We start from the raw sequence: 19,774 nt of genomic DNA on the forward strand, positions 1-19,774 counted from the left end.
TAAAGAGAAGGGCGACCAAAATGATAAAGGGACAGAATAGCTCCCCTATGAGGGAAGGCTGAAGAGGTTAGGGCTGTTCAGCTTGGAGAAGAGACTACCGAATGGGGATATGATAGAGATCTTTAAAATAATGAGAGGTCTTGAATGAGTAGATGTAATCAGTTATTTACACTTTCGAATAATAGAAGGACTAGGGGACACTCCATGAAGTTAGCAAGAAGCACATTTAAGGCTAATCAGAGGAAATTCTTTTCCACTCAACACACAATTAAGCTCTGGAATTTGTTGCCAGAGGATGTTGTTAGTGCAGTTAGTGTAGCTGGATTTAAAAGGCTTGGATAAGTTGTTGAAGTCCATTAATTGCTATTAATCAAGTTGACTTAGGGAATGGCCTCTGCTATTACAGGCATCAGTAGCATAAGATCTTCTTAGTGTTTGGATACCTGCCAGGTACTTATAGCCTGCATTGGCCTCTGTTGGGAACAGGATGCTGAGCTTGATGGACATTTCTTTATATATATATATATCTGCATTACAGAGCTATTCCTTTTTTTGTCCTCATCTAGACATGATTCAGAGGTGAAGAGGTTTTGGTAATACTCTAGATGCTTTATACAGAGATTTCCCTGTTTGTTTTCAAACTCCTTTATTCTCTTGCCACTAATTATTTTTTTTAACTTGCCAGGCTAAGAGTTGACTTCTTACCCTCTGTTTTCTAGGTACTTTCTTTTGGTAAGCCTCATTAGAGGCTCTATTTTATCTTCTTTAATCTGGGCTATTTTGCTATGAGTTTCATTTTTTTTTTCCTATTCTAGTACAAACAGAGGCAGAACCCCAATTAGCAACTATTGTAAAAGCAGATATTTAGCAAATAAAAAAGATGTCATCATGGTCTGAATACAGATATTCACAGTGTACAGAAGAACCCACCATAGACACCCATTAGAAGCCTTCTGCTTCACTCATTGACAAATCAACAAATGCCTATTCAGTAAAATGCATGTGAGCCTTTTATTCTCTTATTGCAGCCCTTTCATGCAAATATATTTATTCTTGCTCAAGAATGGCCTACCAAGAACAATAAAAAGATTATTATTTCAAGAACTGAAAACACACAGTACAAATAAAAAAAAAATATGTACAATTTAATTTACAGTGGGTGGGCCTAGTGGATCATTAGTAAATGTTGTTCACTAGAGATGTACAGGCAAAATACTTTTGGTTTGGCTTAGTTCATCCATTTTCAGTCAATTGTTTTGTAGAATTTTGTTTAGGATTTTTTAATTTTATTCAGATATTTCATTTCAGCAAATATTGTGTGCTACTTGCAATTAGTGTTCATATAGTATATACTATTTGTTGAAACCAAAGTTCAGAATGTTTTTTTAGATTTTTGGAGGCATTTTTGATTCATTTCAGATTCTACAAAATAAAATGAAAATGGCACACATTCAGTTCAGAACGCAAATTCATTTTAAACAAATGTGCATCCCTAATGTATGTTGTCATGAGGAAGACCTGGGATTAACTCCTGGATCATGTTTTCTGTTCCCTGGCCTGGCCAGGGCTGGAGATACTGCAGAGGCAGCATTCACAGCTTTAGGGGGAGGGTATGTCAGTCATTGCTTAATAACAACACCAAGTACCAGGCCTTCCTCACTTCAGATCCAGATCTTGACCCAGGAGTCTTCATCAACTGGTGCAGCCTTTTGCTGCCACCAGTCATGAACTTCTTACAGCCTCAGGCCCATCACCTCTTAGCAGCTCAGCACTGGAAACACAGGCCCCTCTCCCTGGGCAAGCAGCTCTTCCCATCTGTCCTCCACTGGACTTCCTTTTCCTGCATAAGACCAAGGGCTGTCCACCAGTATGCTGCTGTTACTGGTGGCACAGACAGCCCCACTTAACCAGCTACTCCAAAGCTGCTTCTCCCACTTCCACCCCTCTCAAAAATAAGCTTTCCAGTCACAACCCCAACCACAGAATCAGTCACAGCCCTAGAACCCAGGTAACATATTTTATTTTACTTTCATTTAAATTTTAGCCCCCGTTTACAATAAATTTGAAAAAAGTCTAGGAGACTTTAAAAGTGAGGTGAGCTCTGTCTGTGGTTTCCTCTTGTCTCACCTTGTGTTACTGTGGATAAATATTCTTCTGCCTCTTCAGTGTTACAGAGTTACACTGTGCTCTATCACTGAACAAGCAAAATGAAGAGTCTGAGGCAGGGTGTCTGTATGTGCTCTGCACTTTGCCTTTCACTGCATTGCAGACAGAATATAGTACAGAGAAAGGTTTATTTTAAGAGCAGTAATGACAATGACTACTGCAGTTAGATAAAACAGCAGCCTGAATATGGGTTCAATTTTTTTCTTCTCTGTGAGTTTATTTGACTGTCACACTGAATATAGTGCTCTTTTCCCATAAACTGTGTCATCTGTGGGAAATTGTACTTAGGCATTCAGCAGCGCAGCAAGGAGCAAACAATGAGACATGATTTTGAGCAACAGAGTGTATGAAATCTGTGTTTACTCTACAGTCTTTTCCTGTAGTTTGTGTGTGTGTGTGTGTGTGTGTGTGAGAGAGAGAGAGAGAGAGAGAGAGAAAGATAGAGATTACTGAGTATGAAGAGTATATTAACACTATATAATATAGTGACTGCCAAATTCCATCATGGTATAGGATATGGAATCAAGAGAAATGTGCCCTAATACTAACAATAATGATAAAGGGCAAAGCAGAGGAAAAGCTTTACCTCTTTTTGGAAAGGCACCTGCTAAACCAAACTCAAATATTTCTTGTAGCCCTAGTAGTGAAACACTTGGACTCCCCTACCCAAGTTAAAGAGAAATTATTTTAGTAAAGGAAAATCATAGGTAGAGACAGCTTGGAGCAAGAAGAGGCTGCAGCTAGAAGAGAATGTGCTGTTTTCTCCCACCACTTGCTCTGTTCTGATGGCTCAAGGGCAGGAGAAGGCAGAGTCAGTGCAGGGTGGAATCGGTAGTGGAGACGCAGGGGTAGCAGGAGTAAGAACATAAGAACATAAGAAAATGCCATACTGGGTCAGACCAAGCGTCCATCAAGCCCAGCATCCTGTTTCCAACAGTGGCCAATCCAGGCCATAAGAACCTGGCAAGTACCCAAAAACTAAAAAGCTAAAAGCTGCAGTGTTCCTCCCTGACTCCTCCTGAGCAGTGTCTGTAGCACCTACTACAAGAAAATACTATTTCAGATGAATCATGCGAGGACTGCCCAGACTCCGATGACATAGAAATATGAGTAGCTGAGGAGAATTTGAGGAGTCTAATCACTAGCATGCTATCATCTAATGACTAGATACAGGAGGCAGAAAGTGACACTGCTAGGGCAAAGAGCACCCCCCATCCCCAAGATGAGGAGGTAGTGGAGTGCATGAGAGAGGCCTCTGGCCCATTGTTTCTCAGTCTGCCCTCAACTCCTTCCCCAACAGCAGCACCCAAGCCTGCAAAGAGGTGCTGTATGTGGCCAGGGCGGGGTTGATACTACCTATAGGGGGTGGAGCCCGCTGTAGGTCCCCAATATTGGCAGGTGGTCCGGGGTGATGCGGAGACCATACCAGACCTTCACCACTACCAGCCCTCGTTCCCCACAGGTTGAGCCTTTGGGTGCCGGGGCCGGCTGACTTAGGCGCAGGTTTCCATGCGAAGGTTCCCGGCAAATGTTGGACGAATACAGAGTCGGATGGGCAAGGTCAGGACAGGCAGCGAGCAGAGGAGTCCAGGAGACTAGCCGAGGTCGGGGCTGGTAGCAAGCAGGGGAATCCAGGAGACAAGCTGAGGTCAGGTAGCAAACAGGAGAATCCTGGAGACAAGCCGAGGTCAAGCCAGAGGAGCAGTCGTGAACTGGAGCAGGAGCTGGATCAGGAACTGAAGCAGAGATGAATCAGGAACTGAAGTGGGGATGAATCAGGAACTAAAGCAGGAGCAATTGTGATAATAAAATATATTAGGGCCATCTGTTTAGTGGAAATGCACTAAAAGGAGTCCAGAGGGCACTGCTGGCTTGTAAATTAAGGCATTCTGTTGAGCTGTCTCTCTCTAGATAAGTAGAAGAAATGATCTTGGCACAATGCACTACCCTCGCGGAGCTGAGCCATTGGTGAGGGGATTCTAGGAGGGCTAGAACCTTATATAGAGTGTGACAGCCAGCCAGTGCAACAAGAGGGAGACGAGATCTCACAACACATCAGGGTGTGAAGGCACCTTAGAGTTTCTAAGGACCAATGTTATGGTGAATGTATTCACTGTTATAAGATAAACAGCAGAGGAAAGATAGTGGGCCATTTTATAAATAGTAGCATGTGGCATAATTTAAAAAGAGAACCCGCATTGGCATTGGATTCAGGAAAGGCTGTTAGTACTAGCCTGGAGACTCCATCAACAGATCAAAATAGCAGCAGCAGTAGGGAAGCCCTAGAATAGGGTAAGTCAATCTCCAAAACCACCCCCTCAGCCTCTTCCTCCAAAGAGGTGATAGGTAAATAGCATCCCCCCATCTCCAAGTCAGTGGCAAGCCACCATGGAGCAGATGGAGTGTTTTGCCACATCACTCCTACATAGTAGGAGGAAGGCATTATCAAAGTGGTGACATGTTGCATTGGGGAAATGATTACCATGGATGACCAGCCCCTACAGATCATGGAAAAAATACAATTAAGCAGTTGCTTTACCGGTTAGCCCCTAATTACACAGTGCTTTTCCAAACAACATTCTATAGATAGGTTATCCCTTGCCCTCTACACACAATTTCATGCTCACATGAAGGTTCAGGTGACCAAGGTGTAGAAAAGAAGCATACATTTCACTAATGAATTCTGGAGCAGCCAGAATGTTATGCCTATCTTTTCCTGATGGCAAACTGGTGGCAACTAGACAAGGCAGGAGGGAGCAGTCAGCAGTCCTTGCAGGGGCAAAGCAGCAGGATACATGTGGGCTGTGCTGAGCACCCACTTCATGGATATCAGTCATAACTCAGGGTATATCCTAGGAGCAATAAGAAAATGATTGAGGGATGGCAGCTAGAGTGGAGTAACAGTACAGTTGTTTCTGTTTTTTTCATGAAATAAAGTGGTAAAAATATGAAAACGTTAGTGGAAGATGGCAGCAAAGGATCCCTTGAGGGCCAAGGTGCAACATAGCAGCTTAGTCCTGAAAGAGCTAACTAAGAGGTGAAGGGAAATAGTGGGGCATTTTCACCAGAATATGAAGGGTGGGCAGCAACTCTTTACAAAACAGAACCTCTTTAGGCATGTGCATTACATGGGCCCCATGGCAGGAAACACTCATCAGCACCCTCCAATGCCATTAGGCCTACTGGCCTATTTAAGCAAGGACCTCACAGCATTACCTTGCTTCAGCAATGGGTCTCCTGCCTTGCAGTGTGTGTTACCTAGTGTTTCTGATTCCTGTGTTCCTATTTCTTGTCAACCTTGCCTCATCCAGCCTTGTCTTCTCCAGCCTTCCTCGTCCAACTTTGCCTCATCCAGCCTTGGTTTCTCCAGCCTTTCTCATCCAACCCACCTTGTCCTGCCTCGCCCTATATTATCCATCTTGTCCAGTGTTTTAGTGTGTCTTTGTCCACACTTGGCCTGATTCCCTGGATCTTGATATTTTGCCTGCTGCCTGCACCTGACCCCTTGCCTGGACCTGACCACTCTTGCTAGCTGCCTGCCTCATCCTTGACATGTCTTTGATTCTATTAGCCTGCTGCCTGCCCTGACCCTGGTGTGTTCTTGGACTTTAGATATCTTCACTGCCCTAGGGTCCAACACAAGTCCTGCCAGCTGCCAGAACCCAAGGGCTCTGCAGGGAGGTGGTTGGTAAATGTGAAGCTCCAGATTGTCCTTCTTAGGGCATGTTCGCCATCTGTTGGTGTTGATATCATTGGTTCTTCCTTGAGGCAGCATCAACTATGTCGCAGCACAAAGGGCTCACATACCCACTACCCTTCACAGCTGCAGAAGTTAATGAAAATACAAACAATCCTTCATGATTTGACGCTGGAAAATGAGATGCATGTGGATCTTCCCCTTGGGCATCATAATTGGCTACACATGATGTAGCTGATTTGAGTCCCAAAGCCATTCATGGATGCCATGGAGGATCTAATTTCCTCAAGAGCCATTTTGGGTGAGGTTATACCCATAATCAACATCTTTGAGAATAAGTTAGAGGGTTTCCAGCAGAAACAGGGACTGGCTCAAGAAGTGTTGCTGTTTGTGTTTCCTTATAGCAGGAAAGATAAGGCTGAAACACCTCATCCAGAAAGATAATTATTTGCTAGCCATGCTGTGTGACCCCTGGTGAAAGGGAGTATCAACGTCTGGTTTAATTTATTAGAAGGAGATGTTGCTGGCTAGAGTGTAGAAATGGGAGCTCCAGAAACAGAGGGATAGTAAGGATACAACAGAGGAAAGAATGGGCACCCCATACAGAAGTGATAGCATGAGCAGAACCCTGTCAGCTACCACTTTGTCACCCACCTTGGAGTATTTAAAAGAAAATGGGCCATACCAAAGGCCCATCAAGCCCAGCTTTGGGTAGGCGCTAATTTCTGAAAGTAAAATGTGTGGCTTAGCTGCACATTTTCCTTTCTGAATCGCGCGGGAATACCTAATAGGGCCATCAACATGCATTTGCATGTTGTGGGCGCTATTAGGTTCGGGGGGGGGGTTGAAGGCACATTTTCGATCCCTTACTGAATTATGGATAACGCTAGCATGTCAAAAACGCGCATCCAATCGCGGGTTAACAGTGCGCTCTGCCGGAGTGGACTGTACTGTATCGGCCTGAAGGGAAGGCAGCCCCTTCAATAGAGCTGGCCTATTTAGAGTAAGGATTATGGAGCTGAGATTACTAAATTTGAATGCTGACATTTTTTTGCAATGTAAATAAAAGCACAAGAAAAAAACTTGACCAGTCATCATTGTGCCACATATGCTATCAGCCTGGGGATTTTTTTTTTTTAGCTAACCAGAGCACAGCCAGAAATACACACTTCCAGAAAAATAGCAGTATTTGGAACCATGTTAATGCTTGTATTAGACAAAATTCTTACCCACAAAGAAAGGGTACAATAAAGAGTAGGGATGTGAATCGTTTTTTGACGATTTAAAATATCGTCCGATATATTTTAAATCGTCAAAAATCATTAGGGCCACGATACAATACCAATTCCCCCGATTTATCGTTAAAAAATCGTAAATCGGGGGAAGGGGGAGGGCAGGAAAACCGGCACACTAAAACCCCCTAAAACCCACCCCCGACCCTTTAAATTAAATCCCCCACCATCCCGAACCCCCCCCCCAAATGCTTTAAATTACCTGGGGATCCAGCGGTGGTCCAGAACGGCGGCGGTCCGGAACGGCCCCCTCAATTGAATCCTGTTGTCTTCAGCCGGCGCCATTTTGCAAAATGGCCGCCGCCAAATGGCGGCGGCCATAGACAAAAACGATTCGACGCAGGAGGTCATTCTGGACCCCCGCTGGACTTTTGGCAAGTCTTGTGGGGGTCAGGAGGCCCCCCCAAGCTGGCCAAAAGTTTCTGGGAGTCCAGCGGGGGTTCCGGAACCCCCGCTGAACGACCTCCTGCAGTCGATCTCCTGCCGGCGCCATTTTCCGTACGGAAAACGATTCGCGGCAAGAAATCACTTCCTGAACCCCGCTGGACTCCCAGAAACTTTTGCGTCGAATCGTTTTTTTGTTTATGGCCGCCGCCATTTTGCGGCGGCCATTTTGCAAAATGGCGCCGGCTGAAGACAACAGGATTCAATTGAGGGGGCCGTTCCGGACCGCCGCCGTTCTGGACCACCACTGGATCCCCAGGTAATTTAAAGCATTGGGGGGGGGGGTTTGGGAGGGTGGGGGATTTAATTTAAAGGGTCGGGGGTGGGTTTTAGGGGGTTTTAGTGTGTCGGCTCATGATTTTAACGATTTTCACGATAGTTTACACACCCAAATGGCAACAATACGATTCCCTCCCCCTCCCAGCCGAAATCGATCGTTAAGACGATCGAGGACACGATTCACATCTCTAATAAAGAGTACACACATACAGCACTACTGCAAATAAAAGGATGTGTGAGCAACACTCTGAACTGTTCGGTCCTTCAGTGTGGTCCATTTGAAAGATGATAATAACATATAGCTGCACAGAGCAGTGCTCAAATCAGAGAAAAAAAGGAAGAGATATTTTTTTTTTTTGCCTATGCAAGAGAGTCTGGACCTAATCAGGGCACAGGCCAGACAGGCAATGAAGCAGCATAGATCAATGGTCAAGCCAGAGAAAAAGAGAAGAGAGAGAAAATTTTGCTGAGCAAAAGAGCCTAAGCAAGGCCCAGGTCAGACAAGCAGTGAAGGAAAAAAAAACATATACACACACACACACACACACACACACACACACACACACACACACACACACACACACACACACAGAGAACAGAATTTCCCAGGTGCCTGGATGCAGTGGTAAACTGAAGGATTTTAATTCATCTAAAAGGAGTAGCCTTGCCCGAGTAGTCAGGAGACCAGTGAGTGTGAGTTAGATCTCAACAGGCAGGAGTTTATTTTATGTTGTAAGAAAGAAAAAAATAAAAAAAGAGGGGGAATTTTTCTTCTGCACACCAGAACAAGTGGGTTTTTCTCTTTTTGTGGTAAAACTGAGCAGAGTGGAGCTCTATGTAAACAAACAGCCTGGTCCACACGTGTAAAAATCCAATTCTTTTGGATTCAAGAGGAACATAAATTGCTCATGCCAATAAGAGGATTGAAGCAGAGCTTGTTCTCTTAATCTCTAGCTCTCTAGAAGCAAAGCCAGAAAGGGCTTGGAACACCTGGAGGCTGAAGAAGCTCAGCAACCCTGGGAGTCACTAGAGTGGGGAGATACCCTCAAGGGCTCTGAGAGGTAAAAAAAGAAAAGAAAATCAGCCTGACCAAGACCAAACAGGATCGTCCCAGAGAGTGGCCTGTGGATGGTGCTACCAGGAGGCCTGGAAAATCACCAGTGGCAGCAGTGACTGCACCAGTGGAGCCCACAATGAAAGTACACCCAGCAAAAACAGGCCCAGTGGAGGGCAAAAGATGAGCATGGAAGTCTGGTGAGTGATCAACAGCGCTAATGTGCAACGGTGAGGCATAGTAGTATGGATTTATGTGGAAGGACAAGAATCCCATGCACTATCACATATAGGAGGGCATAAGCCATGCTGTATTCAACAGCAGCAGGGCCTTGGCATGCTAAACGTTTCTTCAAGGCCTGCACGGCGCAGGAAGCCAGGGTGGCTGAAGCCAGAGCAAGAAGGCAATGAAAGAGCTGAGACAGCGGTAGCTTCTTTGAGCCCAAGTATCCAGCTGTCTGTTGCCCAAGTATCCAGCTAGAGGAGAAGCCAGACCATATTTGGGAGAAGCAGACCGCTACCCATCAGCAAGTGGAGGATGCCGAGTTTGCAATGATAGAGTGGAGTCTCATGAGGAGAGGCAGACCACTTGGGGGAGGAAGCACACACTATTCAGAGCCGCCCAAGTCAGAAAGATAAGAAAAACAAACATAAACTAACAGAATCTCCCAGTGTAAGCTTACTGGAGGAGTCCCCCACACAAGCCCTGATGGATCTAGGGAGGTCTGAGGACTCTCATGTGGAGAGGCTGTGTCAAGTGAGTATCAAACAAGTCCAAGAAACTGTATCTCAAGCGACCTATGGTAGTCAAGCCATGAATGAAATAATGATGGAAGATAACCAAGCAAGTCCAAATGTTAGACTGTTGAGGGTAGAGCCCCGATGGGAGAAAGCATGGATATAAAGGATTACTGGGCCAGGTAGGGAGCCCTGGAATAGGCAAGTGCTGAACCTAGCAAGCTTGAGCTAAATGAGAGAATGCACAACAGAGCATATAGTCAAGAGCCTCAGAACACCTTATGGACCAGCTCCAATTATCTTGCCCGGTCCACCTTAAGACTTAATTCTGCAAGGAATTATGGTCCCATGGAGGATCCCATACTGGAAAATAAGAATGCAGGCCCAGGAGGAGGAAGGGTAGCCCTGGGAACTCCAGGAGAAGACAAGTAACAAGAAAGAAGCAAACTCTTAGAATAGCTGGCTGGTATTCTGTGTGTATTATAATAGAAGGCATCCCCTTCAATGTGACTGGCCTATTTTGAATTGGTATTAAGGAGCTGAAATTACTAAATGGGAATGCTGACATTTTGTTTTGCAATGTAAATAAAAACACTTAAGAAGAAAGCCTTGACCTCTTCTCTCTGTTACAGATCCTAAAATCAAGGACTAAATAAGATTAAAGTAGGTCCAGGTAGGATAAGGGATATGATTCAGAGAAACACATCCCCAAACAATACTATTACACAATCCTGTCACAAAAATGAATTCTACACCAAGATATCTGACAAGTAGGGACCTTAATTTTCAGTATTTATTTTATTTTCTCTAGGAATTTCAATGTTAAAGCAATATAATCAGTTGAAAAATGCTTTGTTATAACATACAGGAGAAATAGCAGTGGAAAAGTCATTTTTTCTTTGATTATTTTTTTTTTTTTGTTATAACATTGAAGTTCCCAGGTAAAATAAAATAAAAATTGAAAATAGAGGACCCTACATATAAGTTAACAGATTTGAAGAGTAAGGCCCACCAGAAAGCAGAATTCAAGTGTAATGCTAGAGGATCCCATAAAAGAGGAATCGTCTTCTGGTAGGGCAAAAATATTATCAGAGAAATAGATTTAGAGGCACTATTGGAGGGAGACAAGAAGATTAAATGTATACCAGGAAAGCTTTATATAGAGGTATATTACCTCTATAGAATGTCATTTTTTAAATGTGAAATATGCTAAAGAACTGGTGAAATACATGCTGCGCAAAACATGTAAACCCTTTCATAAACCTTCAGGAGATCAATTGTCTCAGCTAAGGGTTCCATATTAGTACCACTTTCTATATAATGTGGATACGTTTCTAAAGGATGTAATATGATGTGCTCCATCTTATCTGCAAGACTCTAACAATGTCACACTGATTTTTAAAAATCGTGTTGTAGAAGATTACACAAAACATTTACTTGTCGCATTCAATGTTGCTTCTTTTTACACAATCATGTCACAGATGTCAGCTTTAAGAATCTTTAAAGGGAATCAGGTTGCATGATTCTTTAAATGCACTGCAAATATTCATGCTTATGCATATGTCAAGTTAAGGTTTCTACATCATTTGTTCTTTCTTTGGCTACTTTAGAATTGAAGAATTTCTTCTTATTTGAAAGTAACTTTAATCTACAGATTCAAAATACAGTGATGGGATCAGCTATGGCCACAGATATGATCAATTTACGTACAGCTGAGTTTGAATCAATCTGGATTCACAGTCCTTTTTTGAATAGTATCCATATTTTTTGAAACATTTTATTGCTGATATCCTGTTTAAGTATGTACACGAAAAGGGGCTAATTTAGCACAAGTCTGAAACCTGTGTGCAGCAGCATCGATCATCAAGCCTTCAGCCCTGGCTACTGTCCATTCATGCATCTTTCATGTACATTCATAATTCAACATCTTAAAAAAAATTCTTTCTAAAGTAGAAAGTATATCTCACATTTAGTTACCTCATGTTTGAATCTGAAATGACTGAAAGGCATTTACAGTTTGCAGTATCTCTTAAGCAGTTGCCTAAGGAAATGTAAATATCAATAGGCAAACAAGTTTGTAGGTAGAGGTGATTGTCCAGGGAGGGGAAGGGAGAGGACTTGGAGTGAAGCATTTGTTTTTTAAGTATCTAGGTTGCAGTCCTAGGGAATGGGGTTAGTTGAATATGTGTGATGAAAATTTTAAAATTCAGATGCACTATGCTTACACATCCATTTTATTTCTCGATATTACCATCAGCAAGTCCACACAGGGATTTACTACTTTCATTTTTGAAAACCTATGGGCAGAAATCCAATTCTGCATTTTTCTAGACATCATCTGAAACATCTAAAATGTAATATTCCCCTGGGATAATTCCTCCATTTTAGAAGACTGTGCTGAAACTTGAAATATTTCAATGTAAAGTCTAAGATCATAAGTAATATTTTATGTAACGAGGATATCCTCTTTGTTGTATAAAACAGCATATAAAAGAGCTCACTGCACTAGTAGAGAGCTGTTAATACAAGATAAAAGATATAAATGTATCTAATGATATCTGCAAGATATTATGATGACACTAACATGAGGTTTTCTTACCTCATTCATTTACAGACAAATTAAAGAAGTCTTACTCTAACTGAAGAAACATAAGGGATGTTGTGGTATTATTGGCTTTACCTCCAGTTTAGTTCTTGAATAAAGACAAGTGTTTACTTAAATGATGTTATAAGTGTACTAATTGCACTAATCACTATAATCAACTGTGTTTAATACTTTAAAGGTAGAATATAAATCCTAGTAATTAAATTAAAATTAATATGGTTCAAGATAAGAAATTCATAAGAACATAAGATATGCCATACTCGGTCAGACCGAGGGTCCATCAAGCCCATTATCTTGTGTCCAACAGTGGCCAACCTAGTCACAAGTACCTGGCTGGCAAGTACCCAAACATTAAGTAAATAAATCCCAAGTTACTAATCCTTATTGATTAATAGCAGTTTATGGACTTCTGCTCTAGGAACTTAGCCAAACCTTTTTTTAAATCCAGCTACACTAACTGCCATAACTACATCCTCTGGTAATGAATTCCAGAGCTTAATTATGTGTTGAGTGAAAAATAATTTCCTCTGATTTGTTTTCAATGAGCTACTTGCTAACTTCATGGACTGCCCCCAAGTCCTTGTATTGTCCAAAAGAGTAAATAACTGATTTACATTTACCTATTCCAGTCCTTTTATGATTTTATAGACCTCTGTCATATCCCCCCTCAGCTGTCTCTTCTCCAAGCTCAACAGCCCTAACCTCTTTAGCCTTTCCTCATAGGGGAGCCGTTCCATCCCCTTTTATCATTTGCATTGCCCTTTTCTGTATTTTCTCCAGTGCAACAATAACTTTTTGAGATGTGGCAATCAGAACTGGGGTCACCATGGAGAGATATAGAGGCTTTATGACATCCACAATTTATTCACCATTCCCTTCCTAATAATTCTAGGATTCTGTTTGTTTTTTGACCGCCACAGCACATTGAGCCAACGATTTCAATGTATTATCCACTATGATGCCTAGATCTCTTTCCTGGGTGGTAACTCCTAATGTGGAACCTAAAATCATGTAACCATAGCAAGGGTTATTTTTCTCTATATGCATCAACTTGCACTTGACTAGAGATGTGAATCGTGTCCTCGATCGTCTTAACGATCGATTTCAGCTGGGAGGGGGAGGGAATCGTATCGTCGCCGTTTGGGTGTTTAGAGTATCGTGAAAATCGTTAAAATCGTGAACCGGCACACTAAAACCCCCTAAAACCCACCTCCGACCCTTTAAATTAAATCCCCCACCCTCCCGAACCCCCCCAAATGCCTTAAATTACCTGGGGGTCCAGCGGCGGTCCATAGCTAAATCGGGGGAAGGGGGAGGGCAGGAAAACCGGCACACTAAAACACCCTAAAACCCACCCCCGACCCTTTAAATTAAATCCCCCACCCTCCCAAACCCCCCCCCCCAAATGCCTTAAATTACCTGGGGGTCCAGCGGCGGTCCGGAACGGTCTCCTGCAATTGAATCGTGTTGTCTTCAGCTGGCGCCATTCTGCGCCGCCATTTTGCAAAATGGCGGCGCAAAATGGCGGCGGCCATAGACCAACACGATTCGACTGCAGGAGGTCGTTCCGGACCCCCGCTGGACTTTTGGCAAGTCTTGTGGGGGTCAGGAGGCCCCCCCAAGCTGGCCAAAAGTCCCTGGGGGTCCAGCGGGGGTCCGGGAGCAATTTCCTGCCGCGAATCGTTTTCCGTACGGAAAATGGCGCCGGCAGGAGATCGACTGCAGGAGGTCATGCAGCCGGGGTCCAGAACCCCCGCTGCACGACCTCCTGCAGTCGATTTTCATTATTTTTTGCTCTTGTCTATTGATTTATGTAGGAAAGACTATTCTTCAGTTAAGAACAAGATTGACTGAGCACCGCAGTTGTCTAAAAAGAGAGAAATAAGAGGAACCACTGGTTCAACATTACATGGAATGCCACACTCAGTTGGTGATATTCATTGCTTTGTGATTGATCATGTCCAATTTGATATTAAAGATGGTGATCATGAATGACAATTAGTTCAAGCTGAGCAATGGTAGATATATAGAATGGACTTGGTAACAACACAGGATTTGAATCAGAATGTAGCATGGGGAATTAACTGTTTATTTAACAAAGCACACTATTACCATCAACAGAATCAAATCCCATAGTCAACACATCGCCAATAAAGTCATCTCTTACACTGTGATGAAGAATGACCAAGTACAAATACAAATTGTAGCCACCATCAGCTTGATGAGGATGAGATATCAGCTCACCACCTCCAATAGGGGGACTAAATGTCTGTAAATCTGTCCATTTGTTCTTGAAGAACATTGTGATTCTTTCAAGATTAGCACTCTCTGCTGTTTTTTGCTCCCAACATGAAAGAAAAGGTGCCTGTTTCCACAGATGCGCTATGTGCAGAAGACAATTAGCTTCCTATATCCCCGCATACAAAATCTATTAGACTATATACACAGCAAAGACAGAGATCCAAAGGGGGACCATGACCACACATAGCCGAAATATTATCAATTACTTGACCCCAAAAGGACTGAGTGTACTCACATTCTCACCACATATGTAAATATGTCCCCCTTTGAACACAGCCTCTCGAACATAAAGTACTAGCAGCACTGAACTTAGAAAAAAATACAGGAGTTCTATATATATGATGTAACAATTTAAACATAAGTTCATAGCTTTTCAAAAATACCAAAATACATCTTGAGGAATTCCATATGGACTTCAAAACCTTAGCATCCAGAGCCAAATTTAGGTCCTCATTACACTGAGCAATTAGCCCTCGATTTGTGAAATTCCTACAATCTGCTCTGACAAAAATATATAAGACAGAAATCAATGTTGTCCCTCCCCAATGGGTATCTTCTTGTAATAAATAAAATAAAATAATTTTTATGTTTATTGGATCATTTCATTAAGTCAAGGAATATTAATGTTTTGGTCGTGGGGCAAAAAGGACCACATTGAAGCCATTCACTATTTTTGGATACAATGACATGGTCATCAGGGACTGGGTTATTTGAAGTGTAAAACTTCTCCTAAATGTCCCAAGAAACTGTTTAAGCTTATGTCAGCATCAGTGGAAGAATAAATGCTAGAAGAGGAGGCCTATAAGGCAGACTTACTGGCCATGGAGCATGAGGAGGATAGTTGCTAGAGAGGAAATATTTCTTAAGAAGGGGAAATATTGACCATCAGAATGGAGGAACTCAAAGATCAATAGGGATACGGATGAGATTTAGGGACTCTAGAACCACTGGAAGGAGATAAGAATCTTTGGAGAAATCATGAAGAGGGTCTGGGAGGGCTTGGCATAGAGAACCAGGATCACCAGAGCTGAAAGGAGGAGGGAGGGTACAGAAAGGCAGGCCCATTCTGTCTACCCTTTTTCTTACCTCTGTGACCCTCCATCCACAGCTTCCAACAACTCACAGTTATCCTTCACTCACCAGTGCTTATTGATCTCTGGTAGATGAAGAATGGCTGAGGGTTGAGCAGTATAGGAGGCTGGAGGTGAAGGATCACTGGGATAAGTAGGGAGAAGAATGTTATAGCATCTATGTGTGTATAAGTGTGTGCATTTAGGAGTGTGTTCATACCCAGCCCTGACCCCTTCTCCTCACACAGGTCACATCTGAGCCACTACCACCTCCTCTTTCTTTTCCCAATCTCCCCCAGCTCACAGTTCCACTTCCTTTGTGTCTACAAATTAAGCCCAAATTTACTTTCCTTCTCTCCTTCTTTAGCTATTCAAGCACAGGTCTCATCCTCAAGTGAAATCAGCAGACTTACCTCTGCTTAGCGGGGCAGAAACATACTGGTGTGCTTGGTGTGTTGTCATTGGTCTCCTTGGACATGGATGTGTTGCCTAGTATTGTACTGCATGATCTTCTCTTGGCCTCCTTTGGTGTGGAACGAAGGGAACAACACCAAATGTTTTCTGCACTCCTCTCTCTACCCACCATATCCAAACTTCTCAGCTACCCTCTTTCATTCCCTTTAATCACTTATTTCACAGACTGCCACACTTCCCTTGGACTCAGATGCCACCTGCCTGCGGTCCATGGGCAAGGTCGAGGATCTGCATTTCTAGTCCTCTCACTGGCTGGCAGGATTTCTAGATTATTTGGAGATTCCAGAGATTTCTCATTGTAAGATGCCTTTGAAACCCTTGGTTATTATTTGGGGAGAGGGCACAGGGAACCATCTCCATGGGGGGCCCAGAATAGGGAAGATCTGCCCCAATGTGAAATTCCTAGGAAGCAGTGGGATGGTGGTGATTCACTGCAGCGTCTTCTCATGTTTGAAGCATTTTTGGAGAAAAAGTTTTATTAGAGGACCTGGGACTAAGAGTTTTGCTGCCCCCCTTCTTCCTGCCCTGATAGAGGAATATCAAGAGCCGTGTGTTCTAGGTGATCCCTTTCCAACTTGGGATAAGAGAAAAAGATTATGAGAGACATTGATAAACTATGAGTAAGATCAATATATATTTACTTCTGAGGACCTGCACTTAGAGTCTTCACCCATGGGAGTGAGAGAGGAATTGAGACTCTCTGTGCAGAGGCAGTGTTAGCAATTTTGTCAGCATTGGAGGAGGTTTTTTTTAGGGATGTGCAGAGCAAACGTTTATGTTCATAAGTCCATAAGTCGAAAGGGGGGGTCATTTGCGGTCAATATGGACATATGGAGAATTCCATAAGTTGAGTCTATGTCCATATGTGCAAATAAAAATTTAAACCCCTCACCCTCCTTAATCCCCCCCCCCAAAGGCTTACCAAAACTCCCTGATGGTCCAGCGGGGTCAGGACGCCATTTCTGAACTCCTTTGCAAGGAGCACGTGACATCGGCGTCACGTCGGAGTGACGCGGCGTCACGTGATTCCCCACGGGTTCGCTCCGGGACCCTCGTTGGGCCCAAAAGGAACTTTTGGCCAGCTTGGGGAGGACCCCCCCAAGCTGGCCAAAAGTTCCTTTTGCGTCGAACGAGGGTCCCGGAGCGAACCCGCGGGGAATCACGTGACGTCGGCGCCACGTCGGAGTGACGCGGCGTCACGTGATTCCCCGCGGGTTCGCTCCGGGGGACCCTCGTTGCACCCAAAAGGAACTTTTGGCCAGCTTGGGGGGGCCTCCTGACCCCGACGTCACGTGCTCCTCGCAAAGGAGTTCAGAAATGGCGTCCTGACTCCTCGCTGGATCACCAGGGAGTTGTGGTAAGTCTTTGGGGGGGGGGATTAAGGAAGGTGAGGGGTTTAAATTTTTATTTTGGATCAACAATCGCGATTTCCAACGTATTCAACATAGCTATGTTGAATAAGTTGGAAATCCGATCGTTTTCGCCTCATCACTTTTTTAAGTTAAAAAAAAAAAAAAGTAGCGTTTTACATTTAAGTTCAAAACGAATGCACACCCCTAGTTTTTTGCCTAAACAAGATCACCCCTAGCCACCTGGGAAACATATTTGTCCAAATCCTGGAGGTTGAGTGTTTTCCCTTGCTCTGGAAATGTTAAGAACTGATGTGAAGTGTGCCATTTCTTTTTCAGAACACACCTTCAGTAAAGATTAATTAAGACACTCACCCAGAGTCTCATGCATGGTTTTTTGGGCACATACTTCCACCCAAGTATACCGAGAATAAGTATACCTTTCCCAGGGACAAGTACCCAAAAAACACAAAGGAAGGCGATCTATAACAGCCGTCAGGATGAAAAGAAAAGAATAGATGCCTGTAGTCTAAAATTAATCCTTTATTGAAGTGGAGACACAAGGGTAGCCTGACTCTGGCCGAGTTTCGCCGTCACAAAACGGCTGCCTCAGGGGCTAAAACATAAATAAAAAACTTTAAGAATAAAAATTTACATTACTAACAGTAATATCATATATGAATATCTAACATGAATGCCTAAAATATTGTAACCACTTATAATATAAATACAGAGAGTAAAAAAAATAAATAAGTGAATAAACAAAAAACTCAACGTGACATGACATATAAAGGACTCAAGGCAACATGTAGAATATATAAATTGTACGAAAACTAGCATATTTTAAAGTTACCTAAAATAAAAACAAACTTAGTGGATAATTAAAGACACCACGGTTGCATACACAAATAAAGATACCAAACAGGTCCACAATATTGGTAAAAAAGTGTAAGTATTACCTTAAATCAATCTTCTTGGGTTCATCAATCATAATAAATGAAAGATGATCGTATAGATCACTATGTGATCTCTTATACTGCTCTGTCTCTGGGGATGCAGAAATAGATGGCAAAATTTCATAAAGTGTAAACTACTATAATTAAATAACAACTACACATATCCATCGATCCCTTACTCATTTATTGTATAAATTTAAATCATCATTAAATCTATTGTCAAAACTAGTGTATGGATAATATGTAAATGTTTATATAGTCTATATTATTATACTTAATAAAAAAAAGGGCAAAAGGGGTAAAAGTGATATCTGGTACATGTATGGGAATGTATAATGTAATAAATGTATCGTGTAGTTTTATTTGAAAGTGTAAGAGTGACTCTTATAAATTTAAGTGATGTTTGTGTGCTAAGTGTAGAAGTGATTGTAAATGTGAGTATAAGTGCTGACAATGTTAAGAATATTCTCCTCTTGTAACAAAACACATTACTTCAGTGGACAAAGCGATATGACTGGGTCATATCGCTTTGTCCATTTTATATCTTTTATATCTTTTTATATCTTTCACACAAAAATTTGGTGCATAGCTCTCACGCTGTCACATTCACACACTGAAGTAATGTGTTTTGTTACAAGAGGAGAATATTCTTAACATTGTCAGCATGTACCAGATATCACTTTTACCCCTTTTGCCCTTTTTTTATTAAGTATAATAATTTAGACTATATAAACATTTACATATTATCCATACACTAGTTTTGACAATAGATTTAATGATGATTTAAATTTATACAATAAATGAGTAAGGGATCGATGGATATGTGTACTTGTTATTTAATTATAGTGGTTTACACTTTATGAAATTTTGCCATCTATTTCTGCATCCCCACAGACGGAGCAGTATAAGAGATCACATAGTGATCTATACGATCATCTTTCATTTATTATGATTGATGAACCCAAGAAGATTGATTTAAGGTAATACTTACACTTTTTTACCAATATTGTGGACCTGTTTGGTATCTTTATTTGTGTATGCAACCGTGGTGTCTTTAATTATCCACTAAGTTTGTTTTTATTTTAGGTAACTTTAAAATATGCTAGTTTTCGTACAATTTATATATTCTACATGTTGCCTTGAGTCCTTTATATGTCATGTCACGTTGAGTTTTTTGTTTATTCACTTATTTATTTTTTTTACTCTCTGTATTTATATTATAAGTGGTTACAATATTTTAGACATTCATGTTAGATATTCATATATGATATTACTGTTAGTAATGTAAATTTTTATTCTTAAAGTTTTTTATTTATGTTTTAGCCCCTGAGGCAGCCGTTTTGTGACGGC

This window comes from Rhinatrema bivittatum, chromosome 3, assembly GCF_901001135.1.
Source record: "Rhinatrema bivittatum chromosome 3, aRhiBiv1.1, whole genome shotgun sequence".
Classification (NCBI taxonomy): domain Eukaryota; kingdom Metazoa; phylum Chordata; class Amphibia; order Gymnophiona; family Rhinatrematidae; genus Rhinatrema; species Rhinatrema bivittatum.